The following is a 19,316-nucleotide window of genomic DNA, read 5'->3' as shown; positions in this document are numbered from 1 at the left end:
CCCCTTTGCTATGGATGCACGGATGCTATATACATTTGGTAGTTTGTCGACCACCTCAACCCTATTTATGATCGGTACACAATCATACACCTCTGACTGCCATTCCACTTCAGGTGACATGTCAAACTTATCCTCTATGAGTCTACCTTGTTACTCAATCGTCACAAGTAACACCAAGAGTATAATGCTGAAATGCGACCACGATGTCCATGACCAGGATATCTTATATACAGGGTTTGCTTAGTACCAAGTTGTCAATTTGGATTTCATCTTGCAAGTAAAAGCAATCAATGATGAATGAGGAGGACAGTACAGCTGCCTCATTCTTAGTGGGAACCATGAGCAGTGCGTATCTCACGAAATTCGAAGTATCAAATCCGTGGCTTCCCGGTTTGGAGTTTGAATACAACGTTTTGGACATGAGCGGCTTATCAGCAATGTGACTAGCTCTGTTAGACAGAATTCAGTGTCACTCATCTACCAGGATGCTTACCTAGATTTTCGCGAGATGCACACTGCTAATGAGTCCCCGTAAGGATAAAACGGCTCCATAGTGCTTCTCTACATTTCAGCGTGAACTGTCCTCATTAACAGGATGAAACCTCAATTAAAAACTATCGGATATCCTCAAAATACCAACCGTCACTTTGAATTACAGAGAAACCAATGAATCTCGGCCAGGCTGGCAGATTTATTGTTGAATTGCAACAAACTTTTACGGAAAATATATCCAAAAATAATCGCCTCGGAAAAAAAAACAATCAAAAAAGGTAATTCCATGAAAGTGTGAATATCCACAGCATTGTTGCTCCACAAAAGTGGAACAGCTTATCGTCGGCTGAAAGACAGCCGGTTAATGAGTAATGTAATAACTTTCCTCACTTTCGTAGTACTGAGTACCCAGAAGTGCTCACAGAATAGAGACGTCAAACCGCTTGAGACTGTCAGGTTTACAAAACGCATAAACTAAGAAGTAATAGGAAACGATGAAAAATTTTGTCTGACGGGTACCCCTGGTATTTTATCTTTGGAACAAAAGGTGCATACATTATCCACCTTGAAGGTGAAAACCAGTTGAAGGCCAGACATGCTGGGACCAGTATTTTTAACTAGCAACCTATAATCTATTTAGATTATAGACTCGAACGCATTCCAAAAAATAAACCGTTCACTCTAGTGCGACATGCTATTTATGAATAGCTATCACGTACTAAACAGGAAGCACAACAAGCCATACCGTACCACGCTGACTAAGACTTAACTGAAGGAACCGACAATGGACGGGGGAACTAGAACACTGGCCCTCAAGGCTGAGATTCGATTTCAAACACAGGTTAGATTACTTTCAAAAGCTCTAGCCAAATGATTTGAAACACAATCATATAAACTTCCTCTACATTACTGGAGCCAACCAGGTGGATCGATCACATGCGCACATTATTTATCCCGAGAGGTGTTCGTTGACGATGGCATTTGTGCAGAACGTCTTTTGGATTAATTTGTGTACTGAATTGTTTCAGTGTGGTTATAGAGACGATGTAGTCCTAGGCCATGTGTAGTTCACGCACAATTCAATATCGATAAATATTGCCAAACCTTGAAAGTATGAGCTTTGGTTTTTATTACATAAGTAGCTTTGTTTGCACAGCACATAAACTCACATAAATTTCAACTTAGAAGTTTTCACCAGTAATGTGAAGAAATTAGACAATCGAACTCAATTTCCCTTCTCTAAGTTATCATCACGGCGAAAGTATCAAATTGAACCTGAGTATCAAAAGATGGAAAAATTGTAGACTACATTTATATTGTTTTAGTTCCCTTTCACGAGTCAAGTTATATGAATCCGTGAAGAATGAGTGCATGAACAGCTTACCATGGAACACCACAACTTACAATTCGCGTTTACCTAATGACCAGAATGTGGATCGATTGTAGTTTACGACCTAATTCAACTATAAAATCAACCTATCGTACCCCTCACTGACTATCAATTTTGCTTTGACCTTGAACCAGTTGCAGGTGGTTGGAATTCCCATCTAGTAGCGGCTATTAGGGTACGGCAATCAGCTGGTCACCTTTCAGGTCATTTGCATGCTACCGGACCGATTGCACGTAAGCAAAGACATACACTAAGGGTTATTCATTGTATGTGGGCGAAGAATTGCTGACCGATACATAACCAAGACACAGAATGGTGGGGCTCGGGCTTAAACCAGGCTGTCTTCAGTCACACATTAAGGAGACGCCAGCTGTTGCTAAATCCAGCTTGTTCAGACATTCACAACCACCAGAGGTACAGGCGTTCTGACGATAACAACAACAGTGGAAGATATTTCGCTACTGTAAATACGAACAGCTTTTATCACCTGTTAGATGCACGTAAACTGGTTGTTAACTAAATCACCGTGATTTATATTGGTCGTCGACATGCAGACTAATAGTTGAAGAGTGAACGGATAAACCCTTGATGGACCTTAATTCCGAGGCGCAATGACGTATATTTCAATCCACTTAGTTTAATAGGCGGTCACCAACAGGTGGCATAACTGGACAGAAAGGATAAGAAGTGTATTTGACCGCTGTGTTGAAATCGAGAAATGATCAGTTAGCAGTCATTTCAAACAGGAAGATTCTGCCAGCAAAATCTGGCATATACGGATGCGAAATGTGTAACTATGTCAACATAGTCGCTAAGCGCTGTTGTATTCTAACCAGCCAGTATTATCGGAACACACACAAATCTAGAATCCCTGACTTCATTTATTGTAATTACTCCCAAACGGTGGGAAATCATTCAACGAACTGATAAGAATGAACTGCTGTTGCATTCATGTGATTTATAGAAGTACCCATTACGGATTTGCACAATGAAAACCTGAACATTCACACTTTTCGGCCACCGGGTCTACTGAAAAAGGATCATGATATTTTCTTCGCTTGGATGGCAACCTCATGAAGGAGTCTGTAACTATCGTCATCATCTATTGACACTCGATTTACTAACTTCAAGCAGTTAAATACAGGATCACAGCTGCACACTCATGTTTTCGGAGAAGGTGAATTCAAGTCAGGAACGCTTCTCATCACACAGTATCGATAATTTCGTCCTCAAATATCACCCACTTTTATGGAGCGACTCGGAAGGCACTCTTTGGAATCCGCGAAATATTATACGGGACGCCTACATGCAGTTCCATGATAGTATCCATTTAAAAAGGTGGAACGATCGAGCTAGAAAAAAAACAAGTTTTCCGCATAACTGAGCAAAATAACATTTTCTGATTACCACTTATATTGTGTAAAGTATGAGAATATCTAAGTTCCCACGAAAAGGTTTGTCCGAAAACTAGGCTTTAGGGCACAAGAAACTAAATGATCGGCGCATAAAGCAGCTTAAAGTGGACTCGAAGAATATTTTGACAATTAGAAGACCATTCCTTAGTTTGAGTAGCACATCTTCTAAGTATCCGAGCAATGTTTACAGTTCTGGCTTTTTATTACTCTTAAATATTTTATCATCATAGCTATTCATGTTTTCATGACAGTTTGACTTGAACTACGAGAACTGGTCACTTTTCAGTGTGAAACAGAATTGCTAGTAGCTGTTTTGTCCAATGAAATGAAGTGTCTGTTTGCATAGGTTTCATTGCTAATCACGCTTCTCAGTTCAGTTACCAGAAGAATGTCCTTCCACGCCCTTCGAGTTACCAATATTCTCCTCAGTAGCACAGAGATGCCGCTATAGAAGTTTGGGTCAAATTGATCCCGAAATCAACATTTTATGTTGTCTATTTGGATGAATCGTCTTCCAGACACGGTAGACTAGTAGAACTTGGAAAACTAGGCATATTTGTATGACGAGAAAGCAAAAAATTACGGATCGCATGAAACAGTCAGCTTCACAACCGAGTGGCTGGAGATCTTCTGGTCTGACATTCTTGGGAAAAACCAAAGGGAAACTTGCACACTGCAAAATGCGCCAAATGTCATAGTTCCGAGAGGAGATAATCTATACAACCAGGCACACATTTCTAAAGTAAATTCGTGTGGACATGTTGGTGTCATACAGACGTACGTTCGTCTGTATACTTGTGTGGATACACGCACTCTAGACAAGCGAATGTGTTCAGGCTCAGAAATTGCGGGCTCTTTATTTTAGGAAAATACCTCAGTAATTGTTCCTTCCTTTCATATTGATTGAGTGTTCCACTACACTGCCTATAAATCAGCGGTCAGTTATTTTTGTCCGGGCAGCTGAAACGAACAATGATTTCCATTCCTCTGGAATGTTAGTGCTTTTCACCTAAGTTTTCAGTGGATTGGGTAATTTTATTTTTAAGCCGACCGCTCTAAATAATTTTCAGCCTTGCTGTATGCAAAAGACCTTCTTCTGGTCCCATTTAAGAGTAAAAAGTGTACAGAATATACTGCATACATGAAATATATTGAAAACGATAATGACTTTTGGAGTCCTGGTGATAGTTTGGACAGGCGTATAGTTCTTGGTAAGTGGCCATCCTGTGTTGTTGGCATCCGGTAAAAATCGGATATCATGATACTGTCCATAAGTAATGAACAATAACGCACTCGCCTCCCGATGCAAATTACGGTAAAACCTGTTCTACTTTGTCAGCAGCCAAACGTTAACCACCGGAAGGTTCGCTTGATGTAGATAAGAGAAGAATAACTACCGTTATCAATCAGTTGGAAAAGGTTTGGAACCGACTGAGATGCCATCACTTTAGAATGGCTTGGTAAACAATCGGTAGTTTTTAACTGAAGAATATGTAGAGATTTCGTCCTGTAAGTGAAGCCAATCTATGCTGAAAAACCAAGAAGCACTGCACGGCTGTTTCATCCTTATATATAAATCATCAGAAGCGCGCATCTCACGAAACTCCGAAGAGTCTCGAACCCGCGACCCCCCGGCTAGTAGTTTGAACACTTAACAGTTCGGCCACGAGTGGCCGAAACCCAATAAGAATGAAACAACTGTACAGTGCTTCTCGACTTTTCAGCATAGATTGACTTCACTTACAGGATGAAATCTCCACAAAAATCCCAAATCTTTTTACACTACCAACAACTGGAAAATGTTTCAGGCTCAAACAAATGCTTCGTCAAGTCAAGTGGATAAGTTACGAATTTGGCCAAGCTTTAAGGCAGACGGAGAACCATTCAGTTAGACCTCTCCAGATTATCACGCTAGATCAGTGTTTATTGTCAATTACGGATTTTAGTCGGTTTGTGTGTTTGCCTAAATCTTACAGTTGATGAGTTGGAGGAGTTTCAGTTTAATTTTGGTCGAGTGTGGTTATTTATTCTTCCACTTCAAAGGAATATTCAACTTGGGTGCCACTGGTGGATTCCGTTGGTCTATGTGCTCTTGTGATTGTTACGACAATTTTTTCGGCGGGGGTGAAGGAAGGGAATCGAGATACAGTGCAGTTCACATCTAAACTACCTGTGCAGATGAACCTTTATTCTGATAACTGCACAACAACACGTGTCAGCTGCGCTGATGCAAGACAATTCTCCACACACATTCCAGTCCTACGGCTTCTATCATATTTACACTGGGATGCTTGGCGGTTTCCACCGCCTCAGCCATCAATCTGTGTGGCGTGCACCGGAGTCCCGTATCTAAGTCATGTTCACCCACTGCCGCCTCATTGCTGTCTCGTTCCTCATTTCTTATTTCGCATATATCGTTATATATTTTCGTGAAAGAAGACCATTCATGAGGCTACTGAGGACTTATCGGGAGACGACAACGGGCTCATTAGGAACACAGGGTTGACGGAAATTCAAGAACTGTGCTTACATTTTCAGCTCCAAGAAGGGTAGAACCGAGTTTGGGTGTGGAGTAGTGCATATTAGTTTTGAAAGTGGCCTATTGTCAAAAAGTGTATTGCTATATCTCGAATACAGTACCAGCAAAAGCGATCTTTGTGCAACACATTAATTTGGAAAATACCAACGATGAGATTCAGATGGGATTCTATTGAGATTCCAGTTGGAACCAAGTTGGTTTATGAGTGCGTTTAGTTAGCCACAACATTTATGGCATAGAAAATATCATGCGTAGGATGCACGCGAAAAACATCTGATGGCGGCAAAAAATAAAACGATACAAGGGAACGATTCCACGAAACATCACTCGGGGCTTTCATGAATGCCGAGACCCGAGGGTGAAAATTGTATNGTGGCCATCCTGTGTTGTTGGCATCCGGTAAAAATCGGATATCATGATACTGTCCATAAGTAATGAACAATAACGCACTCGCCTCCCGATGCAAATTACGGTAAAACCTGTTCTACTTTGTCAGCAGCCAAACGTTAACCACCGGAAGGTTCGCTTGATGTAGATAAGAGAAGAATAACTACCGTTATCAATCAGTTGGAAAAGGTTTGGAACCGACTGAGATGCCATCACTTTAGAACGGCTTGGTAAACAATCGGTAGTTTTTAACTGAAGAATATGTAGAGATTTCGTCCTGTAAGTGAAGCCAATCTATGCTGAAAAACCAAGAAGCACTGCACGGCTGTTTCATCCTTATATATAAATCATCAGAAGCGCGCATCTCACGAAACTCCGAAGAGTCTCGAACCCGCGACCCCCCGGCTAGTAGTTTGAACACTTAACAGTTCGGCCACGAGTGGCCGAAACCCAATAAGAATGAAACAACTGTACAGTGCTTCTCGACTTTTCAGCATAGATTGACTTCACTTACAGGATGAAATCTCCACAAAAATCCCAAATCTTTTTACACTACCAACAACTGGAAAATGTTTCAGGCTCAAACAAATGCTTCGTCAAGTCAAGTGGATAAGTTACGAATTTGGCCAAGCTTTAAGGCAGACGGAGAACCATTCAGTTAGACCTCTCCAGATTATCACGCTAGATCAGTGTTTATTGTCAATTACGGATTTTAGTCGGTTTGTGTGTTTGCCTAAATCTTACAGTTGATGAGTTGGAGGAGTTTCAGTTTAATTTTGGTCGAGTGTGGTTATTTATTCTTCCACTTCAAAGGAATATTCAACTTGGGTGCCACTGGTGGATTCCGTTGGTCTATGTGCTCTTGTGATTGTTACGACAATTTTTTCGGCGGGGGTGAAGGAAGGGAATCGAGATACAGTGCAGTTCACATCTAAACTACCTGTGCAGATGAACCTTTATTCTGATAACTGCACAACAACACGTGTCAGCTGCGCTGATGCAAGACAATTCTCCACACACATTCCAGTCCTACGGCTTCTATCATATTTACACTGGGATGCTTGGCGGTTTCCACCGCCTCAGCCATCAATCTGTGTGGCGTGCACCGGAGTCCCGTATCTAAGTCATGTTCACCCACTGCCGCCTCATTGCTGTCTCGTTCCTCATTTCTTATTTCGCATATATCGTTATATATTTTCGTGAAAGAAGACCATTCATGAGGCTACTGAGGACTTATCGGGAGACGACAACGGGCTCATTAGGAACACAGGGTTGACGGAAATTCAAGAACTGTGCTTACATTTTCAGCTCCAAGAAGGGTAGAACCGAGTTTGGGTGTGGAGTAGTGCATATTAGTTTTGAAAGTGGCCTATTGTCAAAAAGTGTATTGCTATATCTCGAATACAGTACCAGCAAAAGCGATCTTTGTGCAACACATTAATTTGGAAAATACCAACGATGAGATTCAGATGGGATTCTATTGAGATTCCAGTTGGAACCAAGTTGGTTTATGAGTGCGTTTAGTTAGCCACAACATTTATGGCATAGAAAATATCATGCGTAGGATGCACGCGAAAAACATCTGATGGCGGCAAAAAATAAAACGATACAAGGGAACGATTCCACGAAACATCACTCGGGGCTTTCATGAATGCCGAGACCCGAGGGTGAAAATTGTATGAGTATCGGTTAGATTCCCATTGAGTTCGCAAGAGGGTACGCACCACAGAATTCCGGTACGGGTTGCTAACTAAGTGCTTCAGGCTGTTTTCAAAGAGAGTTTTGGGCACACGAGCCTTAAGCTGATAATAGATTATAAAATAGATAGAATAAAACAAATTCAGAATCGAGAGAGCAAAAGTGAATATCCATTTATCTATGAACAAAATTAAGCATATCTGGTAATATCTGCTTTGAGTAGGTAATGAAACAAGACACCGTAAATTCAGATAAACTAGTTTTATCAGTATATAAGCCTATAAAAAAGCAATGAAAGGACAAGAGGTTACAAATCATATGGAATGTGAGCCCCAGAAGTTCACACCAGGCTTCGTTGAATCTGTTTTAAGATGTCTAGTTCCGTCAGTTCTGGTATAGTCTTGGGACTCAGAGCAGCCATTCTTCCGTTAAAATTGAAACCCACAACAGGGGTGCCAACATCATTTGTTCTCCCTATGTGTAAAGAGGCACAATGTTCAGGGTACAGAGATTGTAAATTCACTGATATGCTTCTTGTTAGATGAGGTGGCAACTTCTCAGCTAAGCTCACTACTCGATTACGGAAAGTTTTATTGGATTTCTGGACCACGAGATGGTCACGATAGTCACCATGAGAAATGGTTATATCATTTTTAGTCAGTTAAACAATGCAGCTAGAAGACGGAAGCTCTGAGAGGCGCCCACTTTGTATTGGCTGGTTAAAACCAAACTACCGATAACAAGAAACAAAATTTTCTTAGCGTGTACAAAATGTCAGTTGGGACTTGCGGCATCGGAAAAACCATACTAGGTGCGCGCATCGTGCGCTGATCGAAAAGTAGTAACACGGTAACTTCCCATGTAAGGCGCTTGGAGTTCACACCCCGATTTAACGAGAGATTTACACCACTGATGAGATACAATAACAAAACTTGTGACGATTCGCCAGAATAAATGTGCCAGGACAGGAGAATGGGTGTTTAAAAGTGAATGATGTGAATGGGGGCTCTCCAAACTCTGTAGCAAGCGACAAAGATGTTTTCAACCTGATGAGTGCGATGCCCTAATATCCGGCAGTGGTCCCGAGCTTTTGTGAGCTATAAGATTTTAGACCCAATAAAAAAGCGCATCTGGTTTCCGACACTTTGACGCTTATCGGTTCTGTCTAGATCCAAGTTATAAGCCTGGATTAATGGTTACCACTATTTCAATCAATGTAAAGGGATCAACTTCACTGCGCATATTACCCTATACATTATTAGTACATTGATGCAAACGATAGTTATCTTAATGTCAATGCCCGCCACTTGCTGTCATGTTACCTTGGACCTAACCTCGATGTCCTTTCTTTTTCAGTATCCGATTAGTCTATAAACTCGTTTTGTTAATTCGGTACCAACAAGCACATAAAATACAAGCATCCACCGTTCTCGGTTTTGTAAGTTCATTGTTTAACACACGGTTGCGATTTCAGGACAATGGAGCCCAATAAAACCGATACACCTGTCTTTAAAAGAAGTCTGATCTCCGATGAAAGAAAAGTGAAGTAGTTTGTTTGTGGTCAGAAACCACACATGACAGTCGATTGGAACATTCAGTTGGATTATCCGGCTATGTAATTACAAGAATATTGAACGAATCGAGGCACCTTAATCCGGAGCTAATGATTTTTCGGCTACGAACATCGATAAAATATTTTTCCATTAGTCTTTTCCGGTTGCTGAGATGGCTGAATTGCCTGAATTGCCATCGTTTTCAATTAATCCGTTAGTGTTAGCGGTGTGGACGCCCTAGTTGTCCGTGATAAACATGACAAACATATTTCAGGTTTTTTGCAGTAGAGACATGGAGGATGGTAGCCAGTCTCCACCTACTCTCAGACCTACCTATAGAACCGGCCATCACAAATGCATAATGTAAAACATATGTATTTAACGTTTCCCTTGGTCATTAGGACGCGTTCATTTAGTAATCTGTTGGAAATCTATTGAGTCTTACCAGTGCCCCACAATATAGTGTAAAGAAAGCCCTCACATTAAGGTGGGGTATGCAGCTAACTACGATGCCGATCATGTCTTGATTAATTCCAAAATAGGGTTGGGTCTGGAGAAGTTACTGATTCATATAAACGAACTACCGGAACTACCGTCATCCAGATTTAACACTAATTAGTTGTAATATTAATTAGTGTACGAAACGAGAGAATTTTCAACACTGAAAGAGTATGGGAATCGAAAATAAAAGTTGTTAAAATTCACGTTCTTAAGATCATAGGATTAGAAGTAGAGTAACTTTAAGAAAAGTTGTACGAAAATGATGCATATATTTCATTTTTGGTGACAACATTCGCCAAGGGTTCATTCAGGAGATCTAAAAGAGCCAAAGGCTCAGTACGTTTGAAAACACATGAACTGCCCGGTAGTTAATGTCCTCGACATCATACAGCAGGTCGATTGACTGTTGACCTACTGATGAACTATCTCGTTCTTCTGCTTACTCTGGGCCATGCTTGGCACACTTAGCTATCTCTTGTCCAATGAGGGGAGTTTCGGTACCTCAGGTTATGTAGATGACTGTAGTTCTGTTCGCTTAGCTTGGCAAGTTGGTTGATATCAACTGGCTGCTCCTCTGTCCGAATGTGCACTGAGCGCATCCTATGCTGATTGGCACCGCTAATTTACTCATTCGAGAAGGTAAACAAGGTCAAGTTGAGTTGAACTTATAAAAGACCTGTGGGACAATTGTTTATTTTTCGGTGAATGTAATAGATGTTTGAAAAAGTCGAACAAACAGATTAAGCGCTCCCTAATTCCACGAAACTGCACATACGGTCCTATATGGTTACTTATAACGGGGACAGTTTTAAAGTAAGTATAACTGGTGGGCTGCCGTGAATCGATGGGCTTAAATTTAAAAAAGCCCTTAATTGAAATCTTTTTACCTGGATACGCAGCCAGGAGTCATACTCAGTCCTGACACGTACGTACTGATGTCAAAACAACCAACCTTTTTCCCCCTTGCCACGTATGTGTTTGAGAACTTGATGTTGCAACAAGACAGCACAGTGACCAATGCCTCTCACACTATGAACGGTTTATTTCTGTTCATTCTGAGGGAGAACCGGACCGCCTGAATTCACCCGACTTGGGAAAGTGTAAAACCTTTTATCTCACAATACAGCAAATTTCATGCCTGTAGAACCAAGAAGAAAGACAAAACGGAAATGGAGGATACTCTCCAAAAATGTCATGAATAGGCACGGTGATATCAATTACGGATGAAAGAAATCGACTGGAGTATATAAAAGAAAAAACAACCGACAAAAAACACTCTATATTGGCAGTATAATTCTGTCACGTCTTGTTTTGCTCTTGAATCGGAATCGTCGAAGCGGGGTCCGACATATTCCCCTCAAACAAGATAACAGCTTGTAAATACGAACGACTCGATCGCAGTTCCCCTATTTTTTACACGGGATTTCTTCGCTCATGATTGGACGAACCAATTGTTATACCTCATTTTGCAAACGCTTTCTCACCCACTATCACGGTTTTGGTTCTTTGAACATGTTCGGCTCTGTCGTCCTCCAACACGGGCCTTATTGCCTGGTCATACATCTGGTTATCCCATGAGTGCAGTACATGGAACAAAACAGTCTAAAATCCTAGCTTTTGAATGATGTCCCCATCACAAGACACGGATATGAAACCAACAGGGGCAAACATTTTTTCGTTTCGCAGTGTAAAGACAGGTGTACACCACTGTACCATTTGCTCGCACATGGCAAACGACGCCATCCGATGAGACAAGGCAATTTGCTGTGTATGGGTAAATGTGAAATGGCAGCGACTATGATTTTGTACAAAAACAGCTGGGGACAAATGACATTTTCTGTGCAAAAAATTTAAGCCGCCGAAACTGAAAAGGAACGTAGACAAACGTGCAATCAAAGTGTCGTTAAAAATGGCGTGCCCTATGGTCATGTTTTGCTTTAGAAACAGATATACCTTATTGCACTGGAGTCCTCCTCTAAATCATTAATGCCACCTGTACCCTAGCTTATTTCTTGTCACTTCATTGTCCATGGTAGCGATATACGTGGTGAATATTTAGATACACAAATGACCATTGGATGTTGGCAGTTATATCAACCAAAACTCCACTCCATGTTGATTAGTTGTTTGTAAGATTTTCCATTTGTTCCATTAGTACTTATTCCCGTTGGAACGTTATCGGTCGGTCAAGTTTTCTCATATTTCACCTTGAGGATCGTAGGGATTGCAATCGGACAACCATAACTATTTTACATAAAGGACGGCATACCTCTTACCCTTAAGGACAGAACTCTGATGCACTACTAGAGTGCACAGGAAAACGAACTAAATAGGTACGCAACATGCGTTACCAACTTTTCTTTCCTTATAAAGTAAATAAAATGTGTTGTCGTGCTCCCAGTCAGGGGGCTTCCTAAGCAAATTACCTCCCGGATTTCTTGAAAACTGCATGATGACATAGGCTGTGAACGCTGATACGACTGTGAACAATATTCCTGCTCTCATTCAGTGGAGTTAATCTTTAGGGTGGTAAGCAGTAAGGTTGCGTAATTTGTGCAAATATCTGAAAAGGCTCCCAAAGTCAATGTAAAGATAGGGAACAGGCAACATTTGTCTACATTTTTCAGTTGTATATAGAGAATTTGAAAGGCCTCTTCTGTAAAAGGGCGCACTTGAATTCGGCAAGGGGCGCCATATGTTCCTCCCCAGCAGCTTTACTCTGGATGGTAACACTCACTCGTATTTCTCATTTGTAATGCAGAAGCATGTAAACTTGTCTGAAAACTGCAGCTAAAGGGGGTATTTTGTCAGGGACTCAACTACGGCATAGCTGTTGGCAATTTACTCAGGCAAACAATCAGTAACATGTAGTTCATTGCGTGTTACGCCAGGCATTTTGATGGAATCAAACTGTTTGAGTAAACATTCGCTATCCGTGACCGAATTCTCAAATTCAAAGTAACGCAAAGACGCCACTGGCGACTTAAAAAAGCGTAGTAGGTTTTTGATGACTGTAGTAGGTACATAATCATCTCGACCGTAAACCGCGTACACGCTATACGGTGAGTATAACAGCAATAATTTCGTTTACTGATAACCTGGGAAGATGGAATTGTGTAGCTACGTGATGTAGGCAGTATCTGATATAATTAACGTGTAAATGCAGGATTGACAATTGACTTTTCTTAAGTGAGTTCTAGAAGGGAAGCTACCCACAGATTTTAATAGCCTGGCACATATGCTACTGGAACATATCTATCAATGTCTCTAACCACTGATGTGCATCGTCGTGGGGTCTCCATTTAGGAAGATGGCGATGACTAGCGTAACTGAGTTTTCAGGTGACAGCTGTCTTATTTGGCTACCAATTCATTAATTGATCTCCTCTGGCTTTGTTCCATCTTCTGGGTAATTGTGCGGAAGGGCTCTACGAGTAAGTCGGCCGACTCTAATAGGGAGCACGTGATCAGGGCGGCCTATCAAGGCAAGTCATATCTTCCATATCCGAAGCTGCTCCGGCCTCCTCAATGTGAATGGAAATGTTTTTAGCAAGCTGACACTGATTCGGCTACCTAAGCAAAATAATCTATCGGATACCTCAGTGGACTCATCCGCATTTGAACCTATCTAACTCTGTGGCAACCTTCTACATTTTACTTGTACAAAGGATAATTAAAAACTGAGGTAAATTATTTGGTTCACATATTATTCTCTGCATTGCCATGGCACAAGATCCAAGACGGTTTACGTCGTCTGAATACTTGATGTTCTCAGACAAACGCCCTGACAGTGTTTTACCTCTCAGGAATCACCTGCGGAAAATGAGCCTTCCAAAATCATATGGACAACAAATTTGAAGGGAGAAAGTGAAGGGGAAAGCTGGCCCGACACCGATGGATGTAGTGCTCTTGGGCGAGAGCTGACTGTAAACCGTGGCGCGTAAATGAGAATTGGCCTATATTACCCTAAGGAGAGTGCTGTACGGGTACTGCCATACATTCAACGATCCATACAGTCGATAGAGCTTTCAAAGTCAAGGCTTTCTGAAGTCAGCTTTTCCCTTCAAGAATCTGTCGGAGGGTAAAAACGCGAGTGATGCACCTTCTTGCAGGACGGGCCACTGCTCGGACCTACCTCTATCCGCGTACAGTCACACTTATAAGGGTGAGACCAGAGAGCAGCTTTTATACCACAAAGTCCCGGGTAAGGCCACGTAGTTTTCATTGTTTGCTCAAGCATATGGAAGATAAGTGTGAGTATTGATGCAAATCATTCAACGTTTGTCTCCTCTTCACTAAATAATGCACCAATAAATTCTACCAGTTAGGTACCTGGAGGCTTACACCTTGTTTTAAAAGAGCAGGATAAAAGCCACCTGGTCATAACGCTTTCAGATATTTTAGAAGGAAAATCGTCCATTTTCAGTTCTTCTGACGGGCAATATTGACACTGCAGCCTCCGGTGTGCACACTGGATACATAATACTCTTTTAACCAACATTTTGTTTTGACCGAATATTCTGGTCAATAGGCCAGGTTATAGTTGCTGGTTGGTAACATTTTATCCTGCACAAAGTAGTGGCTTGAAATGTTTCGCAGTTATATGGGACATGCGATGTGGTTGTATTGCTGGTTAGGCTTGTTTTGGCCAACTTCAGAATTTAGCTTGAAACGATATTTGATGCGGAACAAGAGGCAATTTTTAGTAATAGTCTGGTTTGTATATGAAGCAGGCAACATGAAGCTGGAAATATGTTATTCCCAGCACCAATGCCTTTGAAGACGTTTGGTGTCAAACCACTGGAACCAATCCTAAAAGAAAACTACCTACGTCCAGAGCGATGAAAAAGTAACAAGTAAGCATGTAATGTCTCACAGGCTGATTTTCAAAGTCCTCTTAACGAACGAAAATTCGAGTACATCTCAGGCACTGTTAACTTAAGGTTCAGCAGTCATCAGCAGTGAACGATCGCAGACACTTGGGGATCAAAATCAGGTTAGAACTCGATTATTGCTCGCTTGCGTTCCAAAAGAGCGGCTTAATTTTCTATAAAATTGGTGCTTACAACTATTCAAACTTTATGCTCTATGCATAACCTTGACGGGTTCAAGTTGAACATAGGGAGACTGCGCCTAGCTGATGAGCCCCAAAAGGGGTGAAACCGATCGTGGGCTGTTAAAGAGTTTTTTAAACATACTGAGTAGTTTATTACGCCTTTGGAATGCAACTACGGCTTGCCAAGAAAAACGCTCAGTATATCCGCGGATATGTAGTACACATAACATACTGTACACAACTCTATAAGTTAGTGCGTTTGAAATAGGCCATTATTATTGACTTAATTAATAAACTCAAAATGATGTAGGAATATTTTTGTGTACCACCTCTTGGTTGTCATTAATTCGTTCCTTAATTTATAACCAGAAAAAACGGTAATAAATTGATCTATCAAGGCCGTCCATGAGAAGGGCCAAAACATCTCAGGATATACACCTGCAGCATATTTTTCATGCGTCACTAAGCCGACTTGATTGTCTTTACGTGAATTCAAGAAAGAGGTAACCGATTTGCAATGAACAGCTAGATATTGGAAGAAAATTCGCCTTGAATTCAATACGTTTGTCTTCACAAGTATCATCTTGATGCTAAGTTTGGTCTGCCATGGTCGATGGCGTTACAGTTTGTTTCCCATTAACAACCCATACTCCTCTGGCTAAAAACATCAGACGATTCGATTGAAATGATACAGAAACCATGATCATTTTAACAGTCCTATTTAGTTAATAGTTGCGTTGAATATGTGGGAATAATTAATAATTTTCAACTGCGAGGCTGAAACGCCAAGAAGCACAGTACAGCTGCATCATACGTAGCTGGAATCATCAACATTGCTCATCTCGCCAATAATCGTTCGCGTATTACAAACTTTTTGAATTCACAAACTCTTTCACAATGCATTGACGACTTTTACAACCACCATAACTACGCATCTGGAAAATGAGTGTCTAAGTACAATTCACCACGCAGGTCTCATCCAGATGTTTACAGTTTTACCTGTTTGGGTAAAAATTCGATTCATCTGGTTGCCCAGACTACTGAAGTAGATGCAAGTTTCATGAAAGTCTTGCAACAGAAGTCCATAAATTCTCCTAACAAAATGATGCATGCAACAAAAAACGCAAATTTCTCAATGCACGAAGTATCGCTTGCATCACAAGTGACTTTAAACACCAGGTTTATCTAAGCTCCACATTCAGCATGATAGGTTACTTTTATTAATTAAATTTACACGAATAGCCCCATGGTTTGAACAAGAACACTGAATAAAACATTAATGTCTACGGGATCTCATCAGTAACAGTAATGGTTGAAGTAAGAGTGAAAAATGAAATGCGCAGCAGTGGATTTTTATGCAGACTTCTATTGTACTGATATACTCTTGAGCTTATTGTTACTGTCACTGACTCGTCCACTGGAACGTCGAAACAGATTTTTTTGTTTCGTACAGATATTCAGCATTCTTAGGTGGGCCTATTATTGGTCTATTCAGCAGTCTGTCAAGATGGTACATCCTTTTTGAAGTTTGAATAACGCAATAAGGAGACTGATATATGCAAGAATATCGCATTATTTATCAAAATCCACTGTGTGAGAACTAGAAAGGTTTCAGTTATTTAAGGGCTCCTTAACCACTGTTATGTAAGATTATTAACATTGGGCTTGCTTCTATTAACCAAATGGTAAGATAAGCAATTCATCTGTGCAAGCTTCCAAGGATTAAGATGTTTGATGCTGGAATCGAGGTTCTTATCTTCATTTTGACCTTTCGTAAATTTGTCGAAAGCTGAAATGCAAGAACACCACATGCACAAAACCCGACTTGAGGGTAGAGCTCTAACAATAGCAATTCATGTCCTAAACGGATGTTCTGTTATAACTGGTGCTCCAACCGCTAAATTCCCGAGAATAATCAAACCGGAACCCGTAAATTGTCTGAGATCAAGAAAATCAGTAGATGCGACGCATTCAGATTCCCATTAACATGCATTATTCACTGAAGTGCATAATCTTATAATGAACAATGTTCTGCCTTTCATGACAGTATGTATTCACAAATCACTTCAGGCTTTTAAATTCTACAGTGATTAAATTAGTCTTACCACTTCCCAAACCAATGGATACAGTTCACCTCTGTTGCTAGTTATAGCCTCTCTCCCATATGTTCTCCTGTTGAGCAAACGCCGGCTTGAAGAGAATCTATTAAACAGCGCTATTCTATTGCGTCAGCAAATTCGGAAGATGAATCCGGCATACCCATTGTGATGATATTTGTAGCGTGAGTGTAATACAAGCCAGAAAACTCCGTCCCCCTTCGTGTGTCTCAAGCTGGTTAAAAGTATTGTCCAAATAAAGTTTAATTTCCATTGTGTCAGAAATAAGGGATTGAACCAGTATTTTCTAGCTTCCTTGGATCAGCCAAGCCAGAAAACTCCGTCCCCCTTCGTGTGTCTTCAAGCTGGCTAAAAGTATATGTCCAAATAAGTTTAATTTCCACTGTGTCAGAAATAAGGGATTGAACCAGTATTTTCTAGCTTCCTTGGATCAGCCTATTGGGCAAGCATAATAGTTGCATCACATGTACACGGAAAAAACACTCGGTACTTTTTACTCAACGAATGATGGTGGGTCAAGTGCGTCCAGTAAGCGTTTTATCTTTGTGCAGTGGGCGATTTACAAGATAATGTCATTACAGCGATCAGGGTGACTCATGTTTTCACATACCGCTGAAAGGAATTATTTATTAGCAAAGGCCAACAGTTAAAAACTATTGGACAGGGGAGGAAAAGTCTTATATGCATCTTCTTTACGAACCTGAATATCCATCTTCTCCTTGAACGCGTCTTCTTGAACTTTCTTAGACATTCATTGACGGTTACTCAACCGCAAGCAAATGCTACAAAACGACTCCACGAATTCCGTAATAACTCTCACTATGCAAGTATACTAATCGTACGTCCCCCGTCAGGAGTATCATTGTTACACTGCTACATCAACAACATCAGGTTTAGAAACATTTTGTGCACGGGTGTTTTCACGAGGACATGAATCATAGCGAATTCCGGTAAATACGATTAACAACCAAGCGCCGTCATTTCTTAGATACCATGTTAGATCGTTCACACTACTTACAGTTATTTAACAAAACAGAATGCAGACTAGTGAGCATTGTGTGTCTGACGAAGTTTGTAGTATTAATTTAAAAAATAGCCTACCATCAACTCACTTGAAGGCTGTTCACTTTCCCTTATCCTGGCTCAATCCTATGCGTCTTCTTTTCGTCAACCAGTCAATGGGAAAAATGACCAACTGAAATCTAAACTAAATGTCTAAACAGAAGCGGTGACAAATATCACCTCTGTTCATAACGAGATTAGCAAACATCGGATTCAGGTATTGTCTTTGAGATTTTGCACACATCGACTCGCTTTTACGCACACATGAATTTATGAACAGTATCTATCTCTGGGTTTCAAATTAAAACACCAATCATCTCTTCTTTTTATGCGTCCTACACTCCTTTGTGGACAATCCAGATCTGATAGAGTGAACGTCACGCGTATTATTTTCACTCCCAGGCGAGCAGAAACAACAGGATTTTGCTTTAAATTTAATAGTTCACTCTATCTGAGATTATTCTAGACCGTCCCTTAGCGACATAAAACTGGTTGGTGGGTTTTGCCGATTTAAAGTTCGCAATGGTATGGAATATTGTGGTACTGGTTATTATGTTTATTTTCCCGAATTTCTTGGTCGGAAGCTTCCTCCACAGTGAAATTTCAGAAGGAAATCAGGGGAAGAACCCTAATGGGCTTTGAAAGAAACATAAAAATCCTGTTGGTCAGACAGACAAAATCTTGAAGAGAAATTCCTTTGAGACAAAGCGAGCTTCTTGAGTTCTGAATTCCACCACAACAAAACTGTCTAATGAGAGATCCGTCTCTCAGAAATCTACCCAAATTCTTTTCCCATCTAGATTGTATAGTCATAACCCACCAGATCTGGACAAGGCTTGATTTATTTCTGGTTAGTTGGTTGGTTATGTATGATAAGAACCTGGAGCCATGGTCACCTGAGATGTCCAAAGGAGGACAAAACTGGAGATAGGCTTTTCGCAGTTCCTAGTGGAACACTTGCAGTGAAACTTGACGGTACACCTAGCGAGACAAGCTAGCGAGACAGCTATTGCTGAAGAATACCGCAAACAAGACTCTAGTGCAATAGGCGCCCAAAATGTTGATCATTTGAGGAGTATTCTTAACGAAATTTCGAGACCAGACCTG

At 40.8% G+C, this 19,316-nt stretch overlaps 1 protein-coding gene across 1 annotated transcript in view; it reads right to left on the bottom strand.

The window, feature by feature from the left end:
- The window catches only part of T265_08879 (hypothetical protein), a gene marked incomplete at both ends in the record, with an annotated part of 161,354 nt that overhangs the window by 29,594 nt on the left and 112,444 nt on the right, over positions 1–19,316 (bottom strand). The window lies entirely within an intron of this gene.

This window comes from Opisthorchis viverrini (genome assembly GCF_000715545.1).
Source record: "Opisthorchis viverrini unplaced genomic scaffold opera_v5_243, whole genome shotgun sequence".
NCBI lineage: Eukaryota > Metazoa > Platyhelminthes > Trematoda > Opisthorchiida > Opisthorchiidae > Opisthorchis > Opisthorchis viverrini.
The sequence above is the reverse complement of the archived record's forward strand: the minus strand, read 5'-3'. Positions and strand labels throughout refer to the sequence as shown.